The following is a 24,144-nucleotide window of genomic DNA, read 5'->3' as shown; positions in this document are numbered from 1 at the left end:
TAAGCGAAGGTGCCTCTGGCGATTTGCCTTCTAGTTGGGGGGACCTGAGGAGGTATTTTGCTGATTTTCCTTAGAATGACTACTGCTTCCGTGTCAGACCCGTCTTTGTGTGCTGAGCGCATAACAAAGGTGATAGTGTCTGGCATGGAGGCGTACATTCCTCACTCTTTTTCTCGTCCTGAACCTTCTAAACCTTTGTTTAATACAGCTTGTTCTCGTGCTATACATGATAGAGAGGTGGCCCTCAAAAGGTACTTAAGCCTTCCATCACCAGAATCTCATGCACTTTATATTTCTGCCTGGAACCATGCCAAGTTTGTTCTCCAACTAGCCAAAAACTCCTTCGTTAAAAGAAAATGTCAAAACCTTTCAAGATCTAACTCCCCTCGTGATTTCTGGCATCTAGCCAAAAATATCTCCAATAACTTTGCTTCTTCTTCTTTCCCTCCTCTATTTCAACCAGATGGCTCCAGTGCTATCACATCTATTTCTAAAGCTGAACTCTTTGCTCACACCTTTGCTAAAAACTCTACCTTGGACGATTCTGGGCTTGTTCCTCCTTCTCCCCCACCCTCTGACTACTTCATGCCATGTATTAAAATTCTTCGCAATGATGTTTTCATGCCCTCGCTGGCCTAAACCCTCGGAAGGCTTATGGACCTGATGAGATCCCTCATATTGTTCTCCGAAACTGTGCCTCCGTGCTTGCACCTTGCCTAGTCAAACTCTTTCAACTCTGTCTGTCAACATCTACCTTTCCTTCTTGCTGGAAGTTTGCCTACATTCAGCCTGTTCCTAAAAAGGGTGACCGATATAATCCCTCAAACTACCGTCCTATTGCTTTAATTTCCTGCTATCTAAAGTTTTTGAATCTATCCTCAACAGGAAGATTCTTAAACATCTATCACTTCACAACCTTCTATCTGATCGCCAGTATGGGTTTCGTCAAGACCGCTCTACTGGTGATCTTCTGGCTTTCCTTACTGAGTCTTGGTCATCCTCTTTTAGAGATTTTGGTGAAACTTTTGCTGTTGCCTTGGACATATCAAAAGCTTTTGATAGAGTCTGGCACAAAGCTTTGATTTCCAAACTACTCTCCTACGATTTCTATCCTTCTCTCTGTAACTTCATCTCAAGTTTCCTTTCTGACCGTTCTATTGCTGGTGTGGTAGACGGTCACTTTTCTTCTCCTAAATCTATTAACAGTGGTGTTCCTCAGGGTTCTGTCCTGTCACCCACTCTCTTCTTATTATTCATTAATGATCTTCTAAACTTCTTCTCCTATCCACTTCTACGCTGATGATACCACCCTGCACTTTTCCACGTCTTTTCATAGACGTCCAACCCTTCAGGAGGTAAACATATCACGCAGGGAAGCCACAGAACGCTTGACTTCTGATCTTTCTAAAATTTCTGATTGGGGCAGAGCAAACTTGGTATTGTTCAATGCCTCAAAAACTCAATTCCTCCATCTATCAACTCGACAACTATTCCCTCTTCTTCAATGACACTCAACTGTCCCCCTCTTCTACACTGAACATCCTCGGTCTGTCCTTTACTTATAATCTGAACTGGAAACTTCACATCTCATCTCTAGCTAAAACAGCTTCTATGAAGTTAGGTGTTCTGAGACGTCTCCGCCAGTTTTTCTCATCCCCCCAGCTGCTAACTCTGTACAAGGGCCTTATCCGTCTATGTATGGAGTATGCTTCACATGTCTGGGGGGGTTCCACTCATACTGCTCTTCTAGACAGGGTGGAATCAAAAGCTTTTCGTCTCATCAACTCCTCTCCTCTAACTGACTGTCTTCAGCCTCTCTCTCACCGCCGCAATGTTGCATATCTAGCTGTCTTCTACTGCTGTTTTCATGCTAACTGCTCTTCTGATCTTGCTGACTGCATGCCTCCCATCCTTCCGCGGCCTCACTGCACAAGACTTTCTTCTTTCTCTCAGCCCTATTCTGTCCACCTCTCTAATGCAAGAGTTAACCAGTATTCTCAATCATTCATATCTTTCTCTGGTAAACTCTGGAACTCCCTGCCTGCTTCTGTATTTCCACCTTGCTATGACTTGAAATCCTTCAAGAGGGAGGTTTCAAGACACTTATTCATCAATTTTTGACCACTGCTTTGACCCTTTTATGGGACTGGCATTTCAGTGGGCATATTTTTTTTATTGGATTTTTGTTGCCCTTGGCCAGTGTCCTTCCTACATAAAAAAAAAAAGTAGTAGCAGTAGTAGCAGAAGTAGTAGTAGTAGTAGTAGTAGTAGTAGTAGTAGTAGTAATAGTAGTAGTAGTAGTAGTAATAGTACTAGTAGTAGTAGTAGTGGTGGTGGTGTGTGATGGTGGTGGTGGTTGTAGTAGTAGTTAGTAGTAGTAGTAGTAGTAGTAGAAGTAGTAGTAGTAGTTGTTATTGTTGTTGTTGTTGTTGTTGTTGTTGTTGTTGTTGTTGTTGTTGTTCTTGCTATTGTTGTTTTTGTTGTAGTTATAGTTGTTGTTACTGTTTTTGTGGAAGTAATAGCAGCAATAACAACAAGAGCAGCAAGATCAGCATCCTGGACAAACACCTGTCCACCTCGGCCCTGCAGGAGTACCTCACCGGCCAGTGTTCTTTCAATGCTAATTCACATTTCAGTCCTTTATTTATTGTAGTGCCAACGAGGGAAGATGCCATGAAGAGCGCCACGCACCAGACATTTGTTCCCGGGCTTCAACCTACGTCTGTCTTCACTTGTTAAATATAAATGTGTAGCAAGAAACACAATTACCGTCTTTCCTTCAATATTTAAAACTACAAATGTCTTTATACATTTTGGATCTTTTAAGCCATGCTTCCATTTTTGGCATTATTTTGATCTCCTGTTGTACTTTGTACGTTCATTGTAAGAGTGAAATATACTCGCAAGTATGAAAAATTGCGATAAAAGTAGCATATAACAATTTTTCTTTGTTTTTTCTTGCTTTCTGGAAACAAAGGAGTATTAGGAATCCTTGTTCTCTTTCTTCGTCCCGGTGGAGGAAACACAAAGACGCTCACTCTCATTCTAGATTTACACCCTCACCACCACCACCACCACTATAGTAGATATGTAAATTCATACTTGTTTCGTTCACTTAAGTTTCAGGTCCTCCTATGAAACTATTGAATGTAGCTTGAGTTGTTGCTGGCAATCGGTTAGCTGCCACATTCCTCACCCTTCACACACCTAATGATGTTTCTTGTTAAATAGAGCCTGTGTTTATGAGGTTAAGAATATTTTTTATTCAAACTAACAACTCTGATAAAGCGTCTCACTTAAAATCAATAGTGTTAGTAGTTTACATTACAACAAGAGGGAATAACTTGAAGAAAAGGAGTTCTTTTATTTATTTATTTATTTATTTTTTCACCTAAAGACACCCATAACATTTGAATTCACAGTGGAACACAAAGGAAGAGCATACAGCACCAAGCCTCTGTTCTCGTATGCGTCTGTTTCCATTCCTCCTCTCACCAGCAGAGCATCGCGACACTGAAATGGCCACAGCAGCATCTAGAGACAGAACCACAAGAGACAAGTGGCCGGGTCGGGAGGGACACTGCACTGATCTTCCATTACAACAGATCATTTATATTCAAGCAGGCCAGCAGGGGAGGGCAGGCGAGAGTACACACGCGAGGTGGAAAATTCTACGTCGGGACGGGCAAATATTAAATAGGGGTGAAGGTCGTTAGTCAAATAATGATTAATTTCACATATTAATAACCTCACACGAGAATATTATTATTATAAATGATTAACCAATTATCCGGAATAGATAAATATCTTGAACACGTGATGCCAGAATGATGGAGGAGGAGGAGGAGGAGGAGGAGCGAGGGTGACGATAGGGGGAGAGAGACATTGGTGGTGTGGCAGTGAAATGGTGGTGGTGGCGGTGAAGGAGGGCTGTTGCTGATGGGGAACACGACCGACAGTAAGAATAGAAGGGTTAAAGGGCCAACTGTGGGGAGGCGTGGTGTGGCAAGTGGTGGTGAGAGGAGGAGGAGGGAGAAGTGGTGAGAGTGGCTGATGCTGTGTTTGCTTAATGGACAATACTTATTTTTATGTAATGATTTGTGGCGTTATTTATTTACTTTTGTATCATGTTTTTGCTTATTATTACTTTCTTACTGACTGACTGACTGACTGACTAAGTGAAGGGTTCCGAGACATGTGGAATGGTAGAGAGCGATGAAAAAAAGTGGTTCAGACTTTTAGTGGGATTCTTAGGAACGTACAAGAATTGCAAGGAATGGTAAGATAACTCAGAGATGGGGGGTAGTGTTGGGTTGAGTTAAAGTTCTAAGGATTGTAAGGTCATGGAAGCTAAATATAATGGTGAGGGTCATGGGTAATATTTTGAGGAAAGGTCACAGTTGATACCACATTCCCCTCGTCCACTCCAGTCCATACTAAGCCCTATGTAGAGTCCTCATGTTATTGTCTCGCCTGTACCAAGAGTGTCCTCCCCTCCCTCTCACTCTCCCTTCCTTTGTTAGCAGGAGATAGATTAACTTATTATTACTCCTTCCTTTCCTTGTCTTTTTTTTTCTTGTTGTACTCCATCTCTGAATCTATTTCCTTTTTCCTCCAATTATTTTTTTCCTTACTTTTTCTTTTTCCATATTCAATCTCTTCTCTCTTTATCATTTCTTCTTCTATTTACTGGCTTCTTTTTTTTCCTTATATACTTTTTTCTTATATATATATATATATATATATATATATATATATATATATATATATATATGCTTCTGTATTTCCACCTTTCTGTGACTTGAATTCCTTCAAGAGGGAGATTTCCAGACACTTATTCATCAATTTTTGACCACTGCTTTGACCCTTTTATGGGACTGGCATTTCAGTGGGCATTTTTTTTATTGGATTTTTGTTGCCCTTGGCCAGTGTCCTTCCTATATAAAAAAAAAAAAAAAAAAAAAAAAAAAAAAAATATATATATATATATATATATATATATATATATATATATATATATATATATATATATATATATATATATATATATATATATATATATATATTCTCACCTTTCTCACCTGACGCAAGGTAGGCAATGCCTGTCAGTGTCCGGCCTCTACGAATCTTCTCCAAAGGTCTCTATCCATGAAATCCTCATCTCTGGTTATTTCTTGTAGATTTCTTCCTCTTCGTTCAGTAGCTTCTTCAACCCCTTGCATCCATCGCTTCCTAGGTCGTCCCACCGGCCTCCTGCCTAGAGGAACCCATTCTAGAAACATCCTTGCGTATCTTGTATCTTCCATTCTTTGGACATGTCCATACCATCTCAATTTGTTCTTTTCAATTATCTTCAGTACAGATGTTATCCCTAATCTCTCTCTGGTTTCTTCATTTCTAATTCTATCAAGTCTGGTCACACCTCGGATTATTCTCAGAACTCTCATTTCTGCTGCTTGTATTTGTGAAGATGTTCTTGTTGTCAGTGTCCAAGTTTCTGACCCATATAGAAGTACTGGTTTTAGTATTGTTGTAAATATTATGGTTTTAGCTTTTGTTGGAATATTCTTATCTTTAAGTATGGGATACAATGCACTGACATTTTCATTGTACTTCTGTATTCTATTTAAAATTTCTATATTCTGTCTGTTTTCCTCGTCGAAAAGTACTCCCAGATAACAAAATTTGTCGGTCTGCTTCAGTTTAACGTTTTCTATGTAAATATTACATTCCTCCTTTATTCTGCCAACTTTCATTATTTCTGTTTTTTGTTTGTTCATTCTCATTCCTTCCTTATTTAAGACATCATTCCATCTTGTCATGGCCTCTTGAAGATCTTGTTGGCTTCCTGTCACGACAGCGACATCGTCTGCATAGGCCAGCGTGATCTCTTTATCCTCCCTTACACACACTTCCTTCAGGCATCTGTCCATGTATATAATGAATAGCAAAGGAGAGAGCACTCCCCCTTGTCTCACTCCTGTCTTAATGCTAAACCATTCACTCTCCAGATCTCTGTTCTTGACTCTGCTCTCCGTGTTCTTATATATACTCTTAATTACTCGTATCAGTTTAGAGTTTATGCCGTAGTCTTGATGTTGTAAGACTCTCCACAAGCAATCTCTTCTAATTCTATCAAAGGCTTTTTCCAGATCTATAAAAGCCACATATTTATCAATGCTCCACTCCCAACTCTTCTCCATTATCATCTTTAAAGTGAACACTAGATCTGTCGTGCTCCTATTGGGCCTGAAACCATACTGCCATATTCCTAATTTCTCCTCGACACAGGTTCTTAATCTTTCCTCAACTATTCTTTCATACAATTTTCCAACATGATATATATATATATATATATATATATATATATATATATATATATATATATATATATATATATATATATATATATATATATATATATATATATATATATATATATATATATATATATATATATATATATACTCCTTATTTTCCTTTTCTTTAATTTTTTATCCTTTCTCGCACCAATGCATGATCGTTTTTTACCCCAATAGAACACCACTGTTAATAAAGAGGGGAAAATGGAAAGAAAAAAAAATAACAGGCACAGGCATACTGTTCTTACTGTCGCAACATCTATGTACTCGTATGTAATAATGACTAACTCCTGTGAATGTAATCCAGTCAGTAGAGTTACGAAGGTTACAGTAAGTTGATATGTGCCCTCCTCCTTCACTCTGGCCTTGTGGACCTCACACACAAGGACGCTAAATGGCAGTCATATCACATTATCTTATCCTGCATTACCTTTCACATGTGCTGCCTTGCTTCGCCTTCCGCCTATAAATCAATTAACGTTCTAGGAAGAATGAATTCCTCGGGGCTTATTACACGGCGATATCAAGGCAAATATGACCGTCTATCTGTCTGTCTGTCTATCTACTTATCTGTCTATCTAACTTTTATCTATCTACCTATCTATCTATCCATTCATCCATCTATATCTCTATTTTCTCTCCTCATCCACTTAAACTGAGCAAGGTTACACTGTTAAGGAAAGCGAGAGAGAGAGAGAGAGAGAGAGAGAGAGAGAGAGAGAGAGAGAGAGAGAGAGAGAGAGAGAGAGAGAGAGAGAGAATTTAATGAAGTTTAAAGATTCTCCTCTCTCAACACACGAATAATGTTCCTCAGAAAAATCCCACACACGTTTTCTTTCCACAGATAAGATCCGAAATAACTTTTTTCCCTCTTACAAAAAAAAAGAAAAAATAAATAAATAAATAAAATAAAAAAATAAATAAATAAAATAAAAAAAAACTCGTATACTCACGTGCAACAATGTATACAAGAAAGAAACAACATGAAATAACAAAGTACTGTTAGATAACAAAGGACTGCAAAAAGTATATGTATTAGATATGAGCAATAAGCAGAAGAATAAATAAATAAATAAAAAGACAAAATAACAACGTAACATAAGGATACCGAAGTACAGTCTTGTCTTTCATAAAATGTCATAAGAAATAAATATGAAAGAAAGAACCGTCATATTTACTTTTTCATTGTCTGTGTTCTTCAGCGCCACAAAAAATGCGAGTAAGAAACAATGAAATCTCGTGAAAAATATATAGCTTTTTATCTGAGGTGACAGGAAAGACAAATTCTCTTTCTCTCTCTCTCTCTCTCTGTCTCTCTCTCTCTCTCTCTCTCTCTCTCTCTCCATGGTTCTGCCGTTCAGATTTCAACACAGTTCCAGTGATCCACACAACAATATACAAAATTCATACCATTTATGCTTTTCCATTTCTGGTAAGGTAATTCATAGAGTAGCAGGAGAATTGCTTGTATTTCTGGCGACAGGAAAGTGTGTGTGTGTGTGTGTGTGTGTGTGTGTGTGTGTGTGTGTGTGTGTGTGTGTGTGTGGGCGCCTCTGTCTGCAACGTGGTTCACAGATAGAAGGATTCATGTTTTTTTTAAATTTTAATCTCTTTTTTGTTTTATAATGTTTTGCTTTCCTTTGTTTCTCTAGGTTTATATGTAAAATCTTTCTTTTTTATCCATCGCTCGTGTGTAAGTTACCAAACGTGAACATACAAATATTTTCGTTATGCGAAATTCAGTCTGTCTGCCTCAAAGTTTCTGATATGTTTCTATATATGTATGTTTGTTTCCTTTACATTGAGAAATTACTTGTTTATTACAGTACAGCATAAAGCAAGTGTCTGCAGTGAGTCAGACACTTTGTCAAGCAGCCTTACTTTACATGCACAGGGAATAACATAGGCAAGCATGACAGGCTTCACTTAAATGTAAACCTAAAAATGGAAGGACGTACACTGCGCTACAAAAAAAAAACAGCTCCGTCCCCGTCACTCACCGGTAAATTGTGAGTGTGTCAGGAAGAGCAGGAAAAAGCCAGTCCTCGTCATCTGGCCGTGAGGAAGGAAAAAGCTCCAGCCGCTGGTGCATCCGACAAGACAAACACAAAATCAGAGGACTGTGTTAAACAAGACAAAAAGAAAAAAAAAGTGTCTGAGTCTGGTGGTGTCAACCAAGACTGGCTATCCCGTATATGAAGTGAGTTATGGCAAATAATTGGCGCATTTTGTGCGCTCGAGCTCGATCTGTAGTGATGAGGCGAAAGTTGCGCGAGTTGCGAGGCAGAAACCTTCGCCCACATGCCGATAAATCGAAATATGCAAAATACAGCAAAAAAGGTGAGTCTGACGAAGAAATTACATAAAATAAGAAAGATACGCCTTTAAAAGTTACCAATCAAGAAGTGTTTCCGAAAATGCAATCGAAACTTTTATATGCGATGGACACCAAAAGGTGCTCCTGGCCAAATCATCGTTGTGCCCTCCAGGGCCAGGCGGGAGCGGTGGGGTGTAGAGATGTGCTGTAACAAAAATAGAGCCCCCTCGCTCCGCTAGGGGAATAATCCCTCGAAAGATATTTAATACGTTACTAAATGATAAAGAAATTCATAAATTTTCTTTCATTCGCTGAAAAAGAAAATAAAAACGTGATGAAACTAATATTTCCAGAAATCTACAACGACGAGCATCTAAAAGAAAAAAAAAAGAGAAATAGATAGTGCGGCCCGACTCTAGTCATCAAGGCCCACGTCACCTTGACTTTTCAAGGCGACAATCAACACACACATAGACAAATAAGAAGAGTTCGCAGAACTATACAAGCTTTCCTCTCTTTGATTTTACTTGAATAAAGCTGCAACAAAGGTTATGACGATAAAAAGTTACCTTAGTTAGGTCACAAATATCATGGTGGTAACGCTTCCCGGGAAATCAGAGTTAGAAATAATATCAATAACAATTGAACAAGGAAAATGTAAATATCTTTTCTCCATAGAAGGAAAGTTTTTTTTTTTTTTTTTTTTTTTTTTTTTTTTTTACGTGTAAACCAAATTCACAGTAAATGAAATGTGTTACAGTAATAGTTTCCAAGGACACTTTATCATAACATGCAAAATATTATTTATCTACATAACGGTAAAACACAGTAAAGGATAAATAAACGGATAAATTAGAAGATCTGATATTTTTTAACTAAAAAAGTCCTCAAGTGAATATTCCTGTTATTGTGGAAAGTTTTTTCTAATTGCATCTTTCCTTTCTTCACTCATATATTCTTACATACAAAAGATATATACGAAAAAAAAAAAAAAAAAACGAACGCAAAAATGATAGCTAATTGTTAGGTTTCAACTGAATCTCTAAGTAAATAAGAGATGTTGCAATGAACATTATAGACTAAATTTACATTCTTTCTTCTTTCATATACATACCCTAAGAAGGCAGAAAAATGGGAGATAAAACAACGCTTTGTAAAAAGGTTTAAACTAATCCTTCAATGGATAATACTACTGACACAATACCATGGAAGCACATCCTTTCTTTCCTTAATAAATTGGTGGCAAGCAGACAGGAGAAAGGCAGGCAACAGTGACAGGATTCGGTTGACATGAGAAAAAAAAAAATCTTTAACAGCGAGTTCCAAAATAGAGGGTACATGATGTAATGAAGCAGGTTCTCACTTTCCTCCTGCACGTGTTGCGAGTGTTCACCGCGGCACAACCTGCCATCCTTTCCTGAAAATATCAAAACATCCACATAAAAAAGTGTTGCAGCTTGACCATTCCAAAAAGAGCTAAAAATGAAGCATCATAAATAGAACCACCAGAAATCCTTTACTGTATGAGTTACAACATACAGATGAACAAAAAAGGAAAGAATGAATACTGAAGAAAAACACGAAATGTCATAAATACAGCGTGTCAAATTCCTCCAAGCAAGAACACATGGATACATGGAAAGCAACACTGAAAACAGAACACACTTCAAACGCTGACAATGTTAAATATGCACAACAGCTGCAACAAAATAAAACGACCAAACATCATTACATATATAACAAGATCAAATAGGAAAATAAAAAGAAGCAAAAATAATAAATGTAAAGCTTCCCAACATTCAGCGGTACAAACCTAAAAACAACAGCAAGGATATACTTAGAAAATAATAAGTACCACTTCAGTCTAGCCATAAAAAAGTATTCACGGCACAAAACATGAAAATCCCTTTTGAGTATCTCCGCCAAGGTGGCCTGACTCATGTATTCTTCTTTCTTTATTGTTGTTCAGTAATACAACACCTCCACCTTCCTCCGTTTGTGGTTCTGATAACAACAACAACAACAACAACAACAACAACTCTCTGACCGTTCCTAGTTAGATACCTGCCTTTTCGTGTGGTTACTGCGAGGACACAGGATGTTCCCTATAACGTCTTACATAACAAAACAACAACAACAACAAAGGCTCCAGAGACCACAAAGATATCGTAGTTGCTGTTGGTTCTGGATGTCAACGCTTCTTGGTAAGGATCTCAACAAAAGCGAACACCTGTGAGATCCACCCTCCTTCAGGCTTGTGCTGCTAACTCGTCTGGATGAAGCAATACATTTAGTGTGATACCTTTCACTGGACCTGCCTAGTATAGTTGTGTCTACATATTTCAGTTCCTGCGGTCATCTGAATACAAAAGCCTCACTGCAAAGCCAAGGTAGTGTTTCGCTGGCAATAATTCCTATATACGCATTACCAAAGGCATCCTATTTTTTTTAGTCCCGTCGCTTACCAACCCAGTGGCAGACGCTCTTTTGATAAGGTAACGCAGGAGGCCGTCTTTCCTACCAAGGTAAGACTCACACGATTTACTCATGTAACGCCACCCCCCCTCCTCCCTCTTCCTCACCGGTCCGATCAGAGCTCTAATGAGACGAGGCAAAGATCTTCACGGTGAAGAAGAAAAAAGAAGAGGAAGAGAGAAGAGGTGAAGCACGCACACACAATAGAAAAAAAGAAAACATTTTTGATTGGTAATGGTTCTCGCCTTCATCGTCATGGCCAGAGGGTAGGGAGAGGTTAATCATCACACAGTACCTACAGTGTGGCTTTATTAGGAGGAACGAAAAATATAAAAATAGCAAAAAATAATTAAATGAATAATACTGATGGGATTCTTTGGGTTGACTGACCCACTATGACACTATCGAGTGGTTAATCTAGAAAAAAAATAAATAAGGCACTTGAAATTCTGGTATGGCATATACACTTATACTCCGTTACTTAACACTACGAATACACAAGAAAATAATTACTTTTATAACTCCTCAAGAGTACCATTGATTCTGGGCACCGTTATATCCCTAAATAGCGTCACAGCCTTCATCCATCACTTCTCTACGGCAATAATATTGCTCACAACACATTCACAGTAGACTATATTTGACTAAAGAAACATTACATGGCTAACACTTTCCCAAGACTCTGTGGCCTGTCTCCACGTGGGACCAACACCGGCTATTTTATCTGTTGCCAGAGGGAAGGGAGACGCCATTCTGTTGCCAGAGGGAAGGGAGACGCCATTCTGTCAACACGTACAGTCACTATATCTTCACTCGAGACATGAATAATAAACATGAACACAGTAATATTCATTTCTAAATAAAAGAAAAATCAAATATTTCAGAGCTACGAGACCCACCTGTTGCCAGAGGGAAGGGAGACGCCATTCTGTGCACTCCCCCTCAACACCCCCAGGCTTCTGAAGTTATTGGAACCTTAGCTAGTTCTCTCTCTCTCTTCTTTCACAAATAATTTTACTGAACCGTGAGTTTAAATAAAAATGCAGGAATAATTGGCTAGCAAGGTGAGCATATAGGCTGGACATTAGTTGAAGTTAATAATTGAATTTTAAATTACTAACATATTTTATAAGCTAGGGAATGACACCTTATGAGTTACTGGTAGGCTGACGCAACATGATGTAATCCTATTATTCGTATTACCACTGATTAGAGAAAACCACAGTTGAAATAAGTAAAGACTATTTATAACAAATGTTTCAAGACTTTTAAATCACTCCCACGAATACACGCCTTATAAATATACTTTTTCATATAATCACTAAACCTTTAATTACCGCTATTATCCTCCTCTTCACCGCAAGCTACAAAAGAAAACAATTATTGGGGAGACTCAAAGAAACACAGAAATAATAAAAAGGAGCGTTACACTCATATTTTCCCTGAAACATAGTAATGAAGCTCCAGATGTCAGGTTGGAGATGACCAGCTAATAAACAAATATATAAATAAATATCCTCATTAAAAGCATTCACGACGTGTAATTCAATCTCCCGTCGTCTGAACACATGAGTAATCACACGTCTGATGAAGGCATGCTAATGAACACCAAGCTGACAAGCCTTTTTATTCGCTACTCACACTATAGACTCGCGAGCCCTTGGAATATTTAGGCCGCTTATCAACTTTTATGCAAATATACTTTCATTTACGCTTCTCTCTCTCTCTCTCTCTCTCTCTCTCTCTCTCGCTCCCATCATTTATCTCTGCATAGGAATAACAACTATCCCCTCTTCTTCATTGACACTCAACTGTTCCCTTCTTCTACAATGAACATCCTCGGTCTGTCCTTTACTTATAATCTGAACTGGAAACTTCACATCTCATCTCTAGCTAAAACAACTTCAACGTCATGTGTGTGCGTGTGGTGAGGGAAGGAATGAGAGAGTAGAAGAGCGAGGGATGCTATGACTATTGCATCCCTCGCTTGTGAACAAGCGAGACAGGTCAGGACATTAATCGTACAAAGAGAGAGAGAGAGAGAGAGAGAGAGAGAGAGAGAGAGAGAGAGAGAGAGAGAGAGAGAGAGAGAGAGAGAGAGATCATGTACCTGAATCACAAATATACACGTAAACACACACACACACACACACACGCGCACACACACACACACCACTGCAGTATTGTTGTAGACAGATAGACAGAGAGAGAGAGAGAGAGAGAGAGAGAGAGAGAGAGAGAGAGAGAGAGAGAGAGAGAGAGAGAGAGAGAGAGAGTATATGTAAGCGTATCACCGTGGTGTTTGTGTGCCGCCAGTGTTCAGGAGGACATATCGCTCCCCGTGACTTGCTGTGACCTCAAGGTGTGCTACCGGTGTATTCAGGTATTAAAGATATTATTGATACCTCTTATTGTGTTCTTTTATCTATCTCCCCGGCGCCAGTGTTCTTCCCCACCCCCTCTGCTAACTTTATCCTCGCCACCACTACTGCCACCATCATTACCACTGTCTTATTCAGGTATCAACAATGATATTACTGATACTTACTGTAATTTTTTTATCCTCCCCGCGCAAGCCAACATCACCCTCACTACCACTACTGTCACTATCTTAGATCACCATCATTGCTACTGATACTTCTTATAGTGTTCGTTTTTACTCCTCCACCGCCAACATTACCCTCATCACCATTATTGTCACCGTCAATATCATCTCATTATTATTATTATTATTATTTTTTTACCTACTGATACGCATGTACGAATTAAAAACATGAAACCTTAAAAACTCTAAACTTTTTAATCACCACCACTACAACCACCATCACCACCACCACCATCATCACTACCATAACCACCACCACCGCTGCCACCATCACAAATAAGCCTTCCATCTCTGATACTTAAGCTACTATATTAGAAAACAAAATATTAGATTGTATTCCTTTCCACCACCGCCACAGACACCTCCACCACGACCCGGAGCAGTGCCCAAGTCATCACCACAAGGTTAGGTATGGTTCTACAATTATCTATATTTAATAAGAATGAACGATCTTTTTAACGTTTTGTCTGGCTGTCTGTCTGTCTGTCTGTCTGTCTCGCTGGCTGGCTGTCTGGCTGGCCCATTAATCCCAACAAAAAGGTCTAGTTTTAGGATAAAGCTAATACCATTCAACACTGAATGCCCGATAATCCTTAGTGAAAAAACTGTGATTTCAAGGATTCTGACTCCATTGAAAGTTATTTCCTTGGCCATGTCTTTTTTTGATGCAGAAACAGAGAGAGAGAGAGAGAGAGAGAGAGAGAGAGAGAGAGAGAGAGAGAGAGAGAGAGAGAGAGAGAGAGAGAGAGAGAGAAGGGTCGTCAGGACAACAACAAAGACTATTAATTATGCTTAACTGCGCTCCACTTAAGTGCAAAAGTTGTAGTTTACCCGTAGTTTACACAAAGCATATATCGCAGTATGCTCAGCCACACACACACACACACACACACACACACACACACACACACACACACACAAACACTTGTGCACAAAGGATAGTAAATTTCTGGCTGGTGAAATTTTGTCAATTAATTTTCGTCCATTTTTTAAAGTTGAGCAAAATTATTTATGACAGCCAATATTTGCGTTACGAAGAGAGGAGAGGGAGGATGAAGCGGCAGGGAGAGGAAATGGAGTGATAGAGGAAAGGGGAGGGGAACTTAACACTGTGGGGGGCTGAAGTAGGTGGTGGTGGTGGTGGCGTACAGGCCGGGTGCTGCGGAGGGAGGTGTGAAGGCATTTAAGGTCACATTACAATTACCACGTTAGCTGCATTAACCTCAAGCAATTCTCTCTCTCTCTCTCTCTCTCTCTCTCTCTCTCTCTCTCTCTCTCTTGTCCGAACTTACTAAAACCTTCATAACACAGATTAACAAAGTACCCTCCCCTCCGCCTTCCATCTTCCTCCCCTCCCTCCTCCCACATCACTCCAGAAGACGCAGTGTACGAGTACAGCTAGTAGGTACACGACATTTCACCTTCCCATAAGTCACTTTCCTTGACTTTCCATTACTTTCTTCCATTCCTTTCCCAGAAAATCACATTCTTTCCCCTCCCTTTATTTTTCTTTCTTATGAAGTAAATCAACCTTCCTCTCTTATTATGTTTCCCTTCCTTCCCGCCTTTTTTCCTTCCTTTCTTCCTTCCTTCCCTGTCTTTACCTTTCCTTTTCGCAGCTCAGCCCTTTTCTCTTATCCTTTTTCTCTTATCCCCATACCTTCGGCCTATCCTTCGTTTTAGCTTTTATCTCTCTTCCCCTGTCAAAGCCTGGCTTCGTCTCCTCCTCCTCCTCCTCCTCTTCCTTCTCCTACTCCTCCTCTTCCCCAATAAGCGTCATGACGTATTACTTAGAAACGCTTCTTTATGAATGAAGTCTTTTTTCTTGAGATCCGGGGCTCTCTCTCTCTCTCTCTCTCTCTCTCTCTCTCTCTCTCTCTCTCTCTCTCTCTCTCTCTCTTGGAATAGTGATACTCTATTGAATAACCGAATAAATGTGTATATATATATATATATATATATATATATATATATATATATATATATATATATATATATATATATATATATATATATATATATATATATATATATATATATATATTCTATAACATAGAAACCAAAGAAAAAAAAATTATATTATTTTGCCTTTTCTTCTCTGGATGACGGCGACTACAGTTGCCTTAAACTATTTCTGATAGACGATCTCCCCCAAACCAAATCCACTGAAGCCCTCTAGGCAACAGTGTGTACACACACACACACACACACATACACGGATAAAGGATAAACTTGGTTTTGAGTCTTCTGAGTCAAGGAGGTTTAATAAACCTCCTTATTCTGTGGTTCGTTTGGGCGCCACACTCGCGGCTAGATTAAGTTCAACATGTTATTGCATCAAATAACAAGTATGACACAAGTATGACACAGTGTAAGGCAACACATTTTTCCCCATTATATATAGACGAGAAAGTATCGGCGTCAAGCTTTCAGTCTGAACCGCAGTTTTCTCAGTACTTTTTATTCAAATGCCACAGACATTATAATTTGAATTTTCATTGGTGGTTTCCATTGCAGTTGCAAAAGTTTTGTTAAACTGTCGCTATAATATGAAAATATTCTTGCATTCACTAATTTTTCATTTTGCAGCCTGGTGTAAGATAAAACGCTGTAATGTTTGTCGAAATGGGTCCTGTTTAACGCTCTCCTTATACTCGTACAAAGAATCTTCATTTCCCTTTCTTCTCTTTTACGAGTATAGTGCGTCCATTATCAGTGTGCACCTTTACTTTCATTCAGTCGTCGCCTATGTACATAAGAACATACGAGGACACGTGCGAGCTTCGCCACTTGAGAATATTGAGTTCAGATTAAAAAAACTAGATCCTGCATGTCTAATAACGTGATATTATTTATTTATGAGTATCTATAAACCAATTATTGCGATTTTTTCCTTGCAATCTATGACGTTCAATGTTTGCAGAAAATATGCAACACTACTATACCATCATCACTGTCATTACGTATTAGAATCTCTGGAGAGGCCTTCACCTTGCTTCGTGACAAGTAAAGTGGTAAAGTGATAGGGCAGTTTTTTTTTTTTTTTTCAAAGCGAAGCAAAGATGAAGACAAGGCATGCGTTTCTTCCTTTTATCCAGTGAGTGTAACCCACCACTCGTTCATCATTGTCTGTACACGAGCATGGAGAACGGCGCACAAACACTGCACAGAACTTGCGATTGATGGACGGCAGGATTACGATCGAGTGAAGCAGTTGAAATATGTATATATGTATTGTATATAAGGAGAGAGAGAGAGAGAGAGAGAGAGAGAGAGAGAGAGAGAGAGAGAGAGAGAGAGAGAGAGAGAGAGAGAGAGAGAGAGAGAGAGAGAGAGAGAGAGAGAGAGAGAGAGAGAGAGAGTGTGTGTGTGTGTGTGTGTGTGTGTGTGTGTGTGTGTGTGTGTGTGTGTGTGTGTGTGCCGTTTTCCTTGTAGAACTCTGAAGGTTTAGGGGGGCTGCAACATTTTTCAGATCAGTTTAGCTGCTTATGTGTTCGTCTTGCTCTGCCAGGTAATAAATTGGTGTGGTTCCCTCAGTACAAACAAGGTTACTGATTCTCATGGGAGGAATTAAAGACCCATTGTTTGTGCGCCTACGGTGTAATCTCCACCAACATGGCTAGGCCAGCAGTTTTTGCCGGCAATTACGTTATCAAGCAAGAATAGCTGTAAAAGGTAGTTTATCATGTTTTTTTGGCTAGAATACACAAAGCAAATTATGATCACACACACACACGCACACACACACACACACACTATACCTTTATCATACGAGTACATACATATGTGCGTACACACATACATATGCACATAGTAAATACACATACATTTCAGATCTGTTTGACTTGATGCTAATCCAGTTATCCATTTGCAGTAAGAATCCGGTGCCTAACGTAAATAAGGTGCGAAAGAAATTATGTATTTTTTACCACGCTCGTGTCCAGACACTACTGATGAACGAGCGCTGGGTACGCTTACTGGATAAAATTAATGAAACGTTTTGTTAAGAGAAAAGAAGAGCCCCACAACTTTATTTGCCACGACACAGGAAAGTTTCGCTAAAGCAACAGGAACCATTTTGACAAACATTACAGCGTCTTATCTTGTAGCAGGTTGTAGATGTAATTATTAGTGTTTTCAAGAGCATTTTCATAATATAGCTATAGTTTAACAAAGAGACTGGAACTACAATGGGAAATCACGGATGAGAACTTAATAGCTGATACCTAATCTACTTGAATTACTTTCCTTTTTAATACCAGGCTCTCCTCATTCCAATCCATACAGTCAATTCTAACAGTATTTGAAAGACACATGGTAAGACGTGATGCTAGCAGCTTGTAGGCATTCTCAAAAATGCATTTAAAAAAAAAATAACAATAGCAATATATATTAATTACAACACAACCTATAATGAGCAGCATAATATATACAACTTTTTACTAAATAGCTGATCCATCTTTAATTGTAACATGTAGTTGTATTATTTTTTAAAATCAATAATTTTTTTTTTACAAATTAAGTTAATAAATATGTTTATCATAAAATATTTAGTAGATTTTAGTTAAAACACATGATTAACACTACTTTACACAGTTTTTTTGCCCAACTACGTAAAAAAAAAAAAAAAAAAAGCTCGGCTAGCCACGTTTGCAATTTACACCGAAATCGCGCATTCATGGACTCTTAAATTCCTCCCATGAGAATTATTAACCTTGTTTGTACTGAGGCAATCAGACCTAAGTTATTACATGGCAGAGCAAGACAGAAAGATGAACAGCTAAACTGATCTGAAAAATGTTGCGCTCCCCCCTAAATCTAAGAGTCCTTCAAGGAAAACGGTGCGCACGCGCGCGCGCATACACACACACACACACACACACACACACACACACACACACACACACACACACACACACACACAGAGTACAAGGGGACACAGTAAGAAGCTGAAGAAAGTTAACTGTAGAAGAGACATCAAGAAGTATAGTTTTCCTCATAGAAGTGTGAACAAATGGAATGAACTCAGTGAAGACGTTGCTAATGCCATAACTGTCCATGCTTTTAAGACCAAACTGGATAGATATAGAGACGGGATACTATGAGATTACTCCCCTCCCGTAAACCAGAACTAGGTAAATACACACACTGGTTGAACGTCACAGCAGCCAGCGGAAAGATGGGGCAGCTGCCGTCACATTCGGTTATGCCTGATAAAATAAAGATGGGTGGAGACAATTCCAAATTTTTCACACACACACACACACACACACACACACACACACACACACACACACACACACAGGTCAGGTCAGAAGTCTTTGGACGGACCTCTTAACAGTGTAGCCCGTGTTCACCTAGCAGTGATCAGGTACCTGGTGTAAGTCGGAGGTAACCCGCTGTTAAGTGGGAAAAACAAACTCTGAAAAGAAAAATACACACAGGATGGCTTGACAGTCCCAGCTATCTAGTACTGTAGGTTGACCGGCGCAATCTGGCAGCCACAGTACGAATTGTAAGGTAATTCCTTACGGTTAAATGTATAATTAAGATGTAGTGTGTATGTTAGTATATAAGTACGTAACAGGTGGATTTTCACTTGTAAGACTGCAAGATTAATAAAACAAATATTATAATTATTATTGTTATTATTATCATTATTATCATTATTATTATTATTACTATTATTTACTTACACACACACACACACACACACACACACACACACACACAGTAAACGAAAGATATGGAACGTACACACACAAAAAAAAAAAAAAATGCCATTTCGTCCAATTATTCTCTTGTGCACCTTCACTGAAATCACAAATGAAGAAATAACACATGTTCAAATACCTCTCAACGTCTGCAGTTCGTTAAGAAACATTTCCGTTGTGACTTTTTTTTTTTTATCGCACCTGAGTCGCTCAATTTTGCCGCCTGCTCCTGCGTTATATTTACCATTACTTTATGAAATTTCCATCAACAAAACGAAATGGAAATTGAGTGGCAAGACTGTCCTCTCGGAATAAAGCAGTCTTATTCACAAACATGTAACACTGAATAAATTCTCTCTCTCTCTCTCTCTCTCTCTCTCTCTCTCTCTCTCTCTCTCTCTCTCTCTCTCTCTTATAACCGTGATAAGTGAACGGAATGATAAATACATACTTGCGTAACCATAAACCATCAATCACAGCAACAAATACAATTACATGATTTTATCTATTTGTTTTTATTACTTATGAATACAAATGCCTTGTCTGTGCCACCCCGTGTGGGATTGCCGGCCTGCTAAATAGTTACTTTTTTTTTTTCCCCATCCGGATCAACAAAAAATAAAATCATACCGCAATATTTACCGCAATTTTTCTGGGGACCAAGTGTCTTATGCAATCTTATTTCTCTGATCTAACACACACACACACACACACACAAAAGACCATGTCATTTGGCCAGAAACTAGAAACCATTAATTTCCAAAGCAGGTAATTCTCTAACAATAGTTTATATTTCTTGAAAGATTATTCTTGCTGTTTGTTTTGTACCTGATTTGTCTGTTTAACCCCACTGTGTGCGTTCTTCTTTTTTTTTTTTAACATTGTATTCTACTAAGTCTCCATAATTATCTTCCTTGTTTCCTATTACTCGCTCGTTTAAAGTTAGACTCTAGGTTCCAACACACACACACACACACACACACACACACACACACACACACACACACACACACAGGACGCGGTACGACAGTTTGGGCGAGCTTTCACCCCCGCCAGGTTGCAGCGAGGAGTGCAAGACACCAGCAAGTTGAGACGCTACTGTAGTGTGTATCAGTCCAACTCTGAAGTGACTAAAGTGACGGGGTGGTGTGTGTGTGTGTGAGACGTAGACAACCAAAGACAGATCAGGTGAATCAAAAGTTTCTTACGTGGGTTTTTTATTTATTTTTTTATTATTACTTATTTATTTATTTATTTATTTTTTTACTGTTCTTTCGCATTCCGAGATTTTTGTTGGTGCTCTTGGGCTCCGACTCGCGTTATTCATCGACTTGTTACCCGAAATTCGGGGCGGCGCATCATCACCATCCTGTTTCCTTCCCTTCTTTCTGGCTCATTTCTTTCATAATCTTCACCTATCCTCATTTTTTTTTTTCTCTTCCCTCCCTCCCTTCCTCCCCACCACACACCACACACCAAAACACACCACTACACATGTATAAGCATAATCACACACTGCCTCATGCCTTCTCCCTCTTTCTTTTTCCTCTCTCTCTTTCCTTCCTTCCCTCCATATTTTCTTCTTTCCCTCCTTTCTCAACACTTAATTCTCCTTATAAATTTTCATCATCCTTTTTCTTCCTTCCTTCGTTCCTTCCTTCTCCCATTTCTCAATAGTTTTCTTTCAAATTTTAGCCTTCCTTCCTTCCTTCATTCTTTCTTTCCTTCTTTCCTTCCTTCCTTCCTTACTTCTCAACGCTACACTTTCCTATCAAATCTTCATCGTTCTTCCCTCCTTCCTTCCACTCTTCCTTTCTAAACACATTGCTTTCCCGACAAATGCTCCTCCATCTCTCTCTCTCTCTCTCTCTCTCTCTCTCTCTCTCTCTCTCTCTCTCTCTCTCTCTCTCTCTCTCTCTCTCTCTCTCTCTCTCACTCACTCACTCTCTCTCTCTCTCTCTCTCTCTCTCTCTCTCTCTCTCTCTCTCTCTCTCTCTCTCTCTCTCTCTCTCTCTCTCTCTCTCTCTCTCTCTCTCTCTCTCTCTCTCTCTCTCTCTCTCTCTCTCTCTCTCTCTCTCTCTCTCTCTCTCTCTCTCTCTCTCTCTCTCTCTCTCTCTCTCTCTCTTAAAATCCACCACAGCTTATTGCTTCCATGCCATCTCCCTCTGGCCAAGGTTCTCAAGGGTGCCTCTAATACGGTCACAAAGCCCCACACACAAGAGAGCCACCCAATAGCTTCCTGCCCTCTCAATAACACTTTGTCCCTGAAGCTGTGTTGGTGGTGGTGAGACTGCTGGGGGAAGTGGTGGGTGAGGAAAAGTGTTGTTTATTTTGGTGGTGATTATGAGGGATAAGGAGGAGGACGAGGACAGGGATGGAGAGAGGAGGGAAGGTAAAGGAGGTCTATATTTACATTAGAAGAGGAAGAAAGATGACGGAGGAGGAGAAAAAAAGGAAGTGGGAATTGATTGGATAAAGAAGGATTGGGAGCATGAGGACGAAAATGAGGACAAAGAGCAGTAGTATGATTTAGAAAATAAAACAAAAGAAGTAGGAAAAAATAATTACCAAAGAAATATAAGAATACGAAAAATTATGCATGTAGAACAACAAGAACAAGGCACAGGAGAAAAAAAAAAAGAGAAAGGAGGAGAAAACAGGGATGAAGATACTAATTAGTATCTGATAATAATGATAAGATAATGGTACTAATAATGGTGACGACGATAATGATTAGGATAATAATTAAGATGATGATGATGATGAAGACGACTATGATGATGATGATGATGATGATGATGATGATGATGATAACAATGATGATAATAATAAAAAGAAATAAAAAACAGCAATAAAAACGAAATAATCCCCAAAGAGAATAAGAAGACAACCGTTAAACACACACACACACACACACACACACACACACACACACACACACACACACACACACACACACACACACGAAGTAGGTTGGTTTTGCTTATTGTCTGCGATGATGGTGCAATAATCTGTCCTAATTACGCGTTAAACTCCAAAGCTGGGGGCAAAAACCAACATTCACGATTCATTAAACAAATATGTTCGTCATTATACGCATTATTGGCAGGATAACTCTCTCTCTCTCTCTCTCTCTCTCTCTCTCTCTCTCTCTCTCTCTCTCTCTCTCTCTCTCTCTCTCTTCCTTACTTTATCGGTTTCCTTGGTTTTCCTTTCATTTTCTCAGTTTCTGGTCCTTTCTTCCCTCTCCTTTTTATTTTCTTTTTTTTTTTTTTTATCTTTTTGTCTTCAGATTTGCATAATTTTCCATGCTTCGCTTCGTTCCTTTCCTTCCCCCCTTCATCATTCTAATGGCCCACATTTTTCCTCCATTTTTACTTTTATTTTCGTTTTATATTTGCCGTATTTCCCGCCATATAAGACGCACTTGTTTTCTTAGCATTTGGCAGCTCTAGAGGTTATTGTTACTCGTGCAGTAACACCTGTTTGACTCAAGAACTCCCAAAATGAAACATATATATTTATAAATGATTAGATAAGAATTACAAATCAAAATTATTCTAAAATGTAAAATTTGCAAGGCCTGTAAGATTATTGTTTTTATGTGCTGTATATACGACACTGTGGTGAATTATGCATGTGTATCATATGTTTTCTCATTCAGTGCCAATTGCGTGAAGAAATTCGAATCAGACATGTAATGTGAACAAAAATTAATCTTAAGTAGATTTTGTCGTGTGAGGAGGCTCTGTATAACGGTTCAAAGTCTTGTATATCCGTGTGAGTGTAAATATACGTATGTACGTATACAAGTAATACAAACCAAGTAAAGATTTCAAAACTCAGCGTGTCTCCTTGAACCCACAAGAGCATTTTTAGAAAATTTGGGACGCAACAAGATCGTGCAACATAGAAACAAGACGTTCACACTTATAAGAAAAAAAGAAAAAGAGAGAAAGCTGCAATAAGCTCTCAGGACTAAACGCGGTAGTCCCTTTATGAAGCATACCTACCTATTTCCACCTATCATCCCCACCCATAAACTAATCTTCTTTTAAAGTTCTCCAATGATTCAGCATTAACAACCCGATCACTGACTCCATACTCATATACCAGACTACTCTTCATCACTCTCTTCCACTTCCAACTCTTCTCTTTCTCTTCTCATTTTCTTTTGATGTCTAAACTCTTCTACATCCTTCTTCTATCTCTCTCTCTTTGGTCATGCCGCTTATCGTGCCGACCTTCTTCATCACTGTCTTCCTTTTCAGGCTCCACCTTCTTTTTTTTTTCATGTTTATTGGAAATATCATTCTCTGCACCCCTTTATTCCTCATCCTCGGGGGATTTGCCATTCTCTGCATCAATTTCTTCCTCCTTTTCTTCAGGGGATGTCACTCTCTGCATCCTTCCCTTCCTCCTCTTCTTTAAGAGATTAACCATCCTCTGCATAATTATGTTCCTTCTCTTCTTAGAGGTCTCTGCCACTCTCTACATCCTTCTTTTCCTCCTTTTTCTTTGGGAGATGTATCACTCCAAATCCTTCTCTTCCTCCTCTTCTTCGGAGGATATATCGCTCTCTGCGACCTTCTGTTCTTCGAAGGATACATCACTCTCTGCGTCCTTCTCTTCCTCCTCTTCTTCGGAGGATATATCGCTCTCTGCAACCTT

At 39.0% G+C, this 24,144-nt stretch overlaps 1 long non-coding RNA gene across 1 annotated transcript; it reads right to left on the bottom strand.

Moving 5' to 3' along the window:
- Positions 1-9,759: 9,759 nt before the first annotated feature.
- LOC135106776 (uncharacterized) lies at positions 9,760-12,088 on the bottom strand. Its single transcript, XR_010271464.1, has 2 exons — positions 12,054-12,088; positions 9,760-10,096 (listed from the first exon to the last, which is right to left on the bottom strand). It is a non-coding gene; the product is annotated as an uncharacterized LOC135106776 (long non-coding RNA).
- Between the last annotated feature and the right edge of the window lie 12,056 nt (positions 12,089-24,144).

This window comes from Scylla paramamosain, chromosome 2 (genome assembly GCF_035594125.1).
Source record: "Scylla paramamosain isolate STU-SP2022 chromosome 2, ASM3559412v1, whole genome shotgun sequence".
NCBI classification, from domain to species: domain Eukaryota; kingdom Metazoa; phylum Arthropoda; class Malacostraca; order Decapoda; family Portunidae; genus Scylla; species Scylla paramamosain.
The sequence above is the reverse complement of the archived record's forward strand: the minus strand, read 5'-3'. Positions and strand labels throughout refer to the sequence as shown.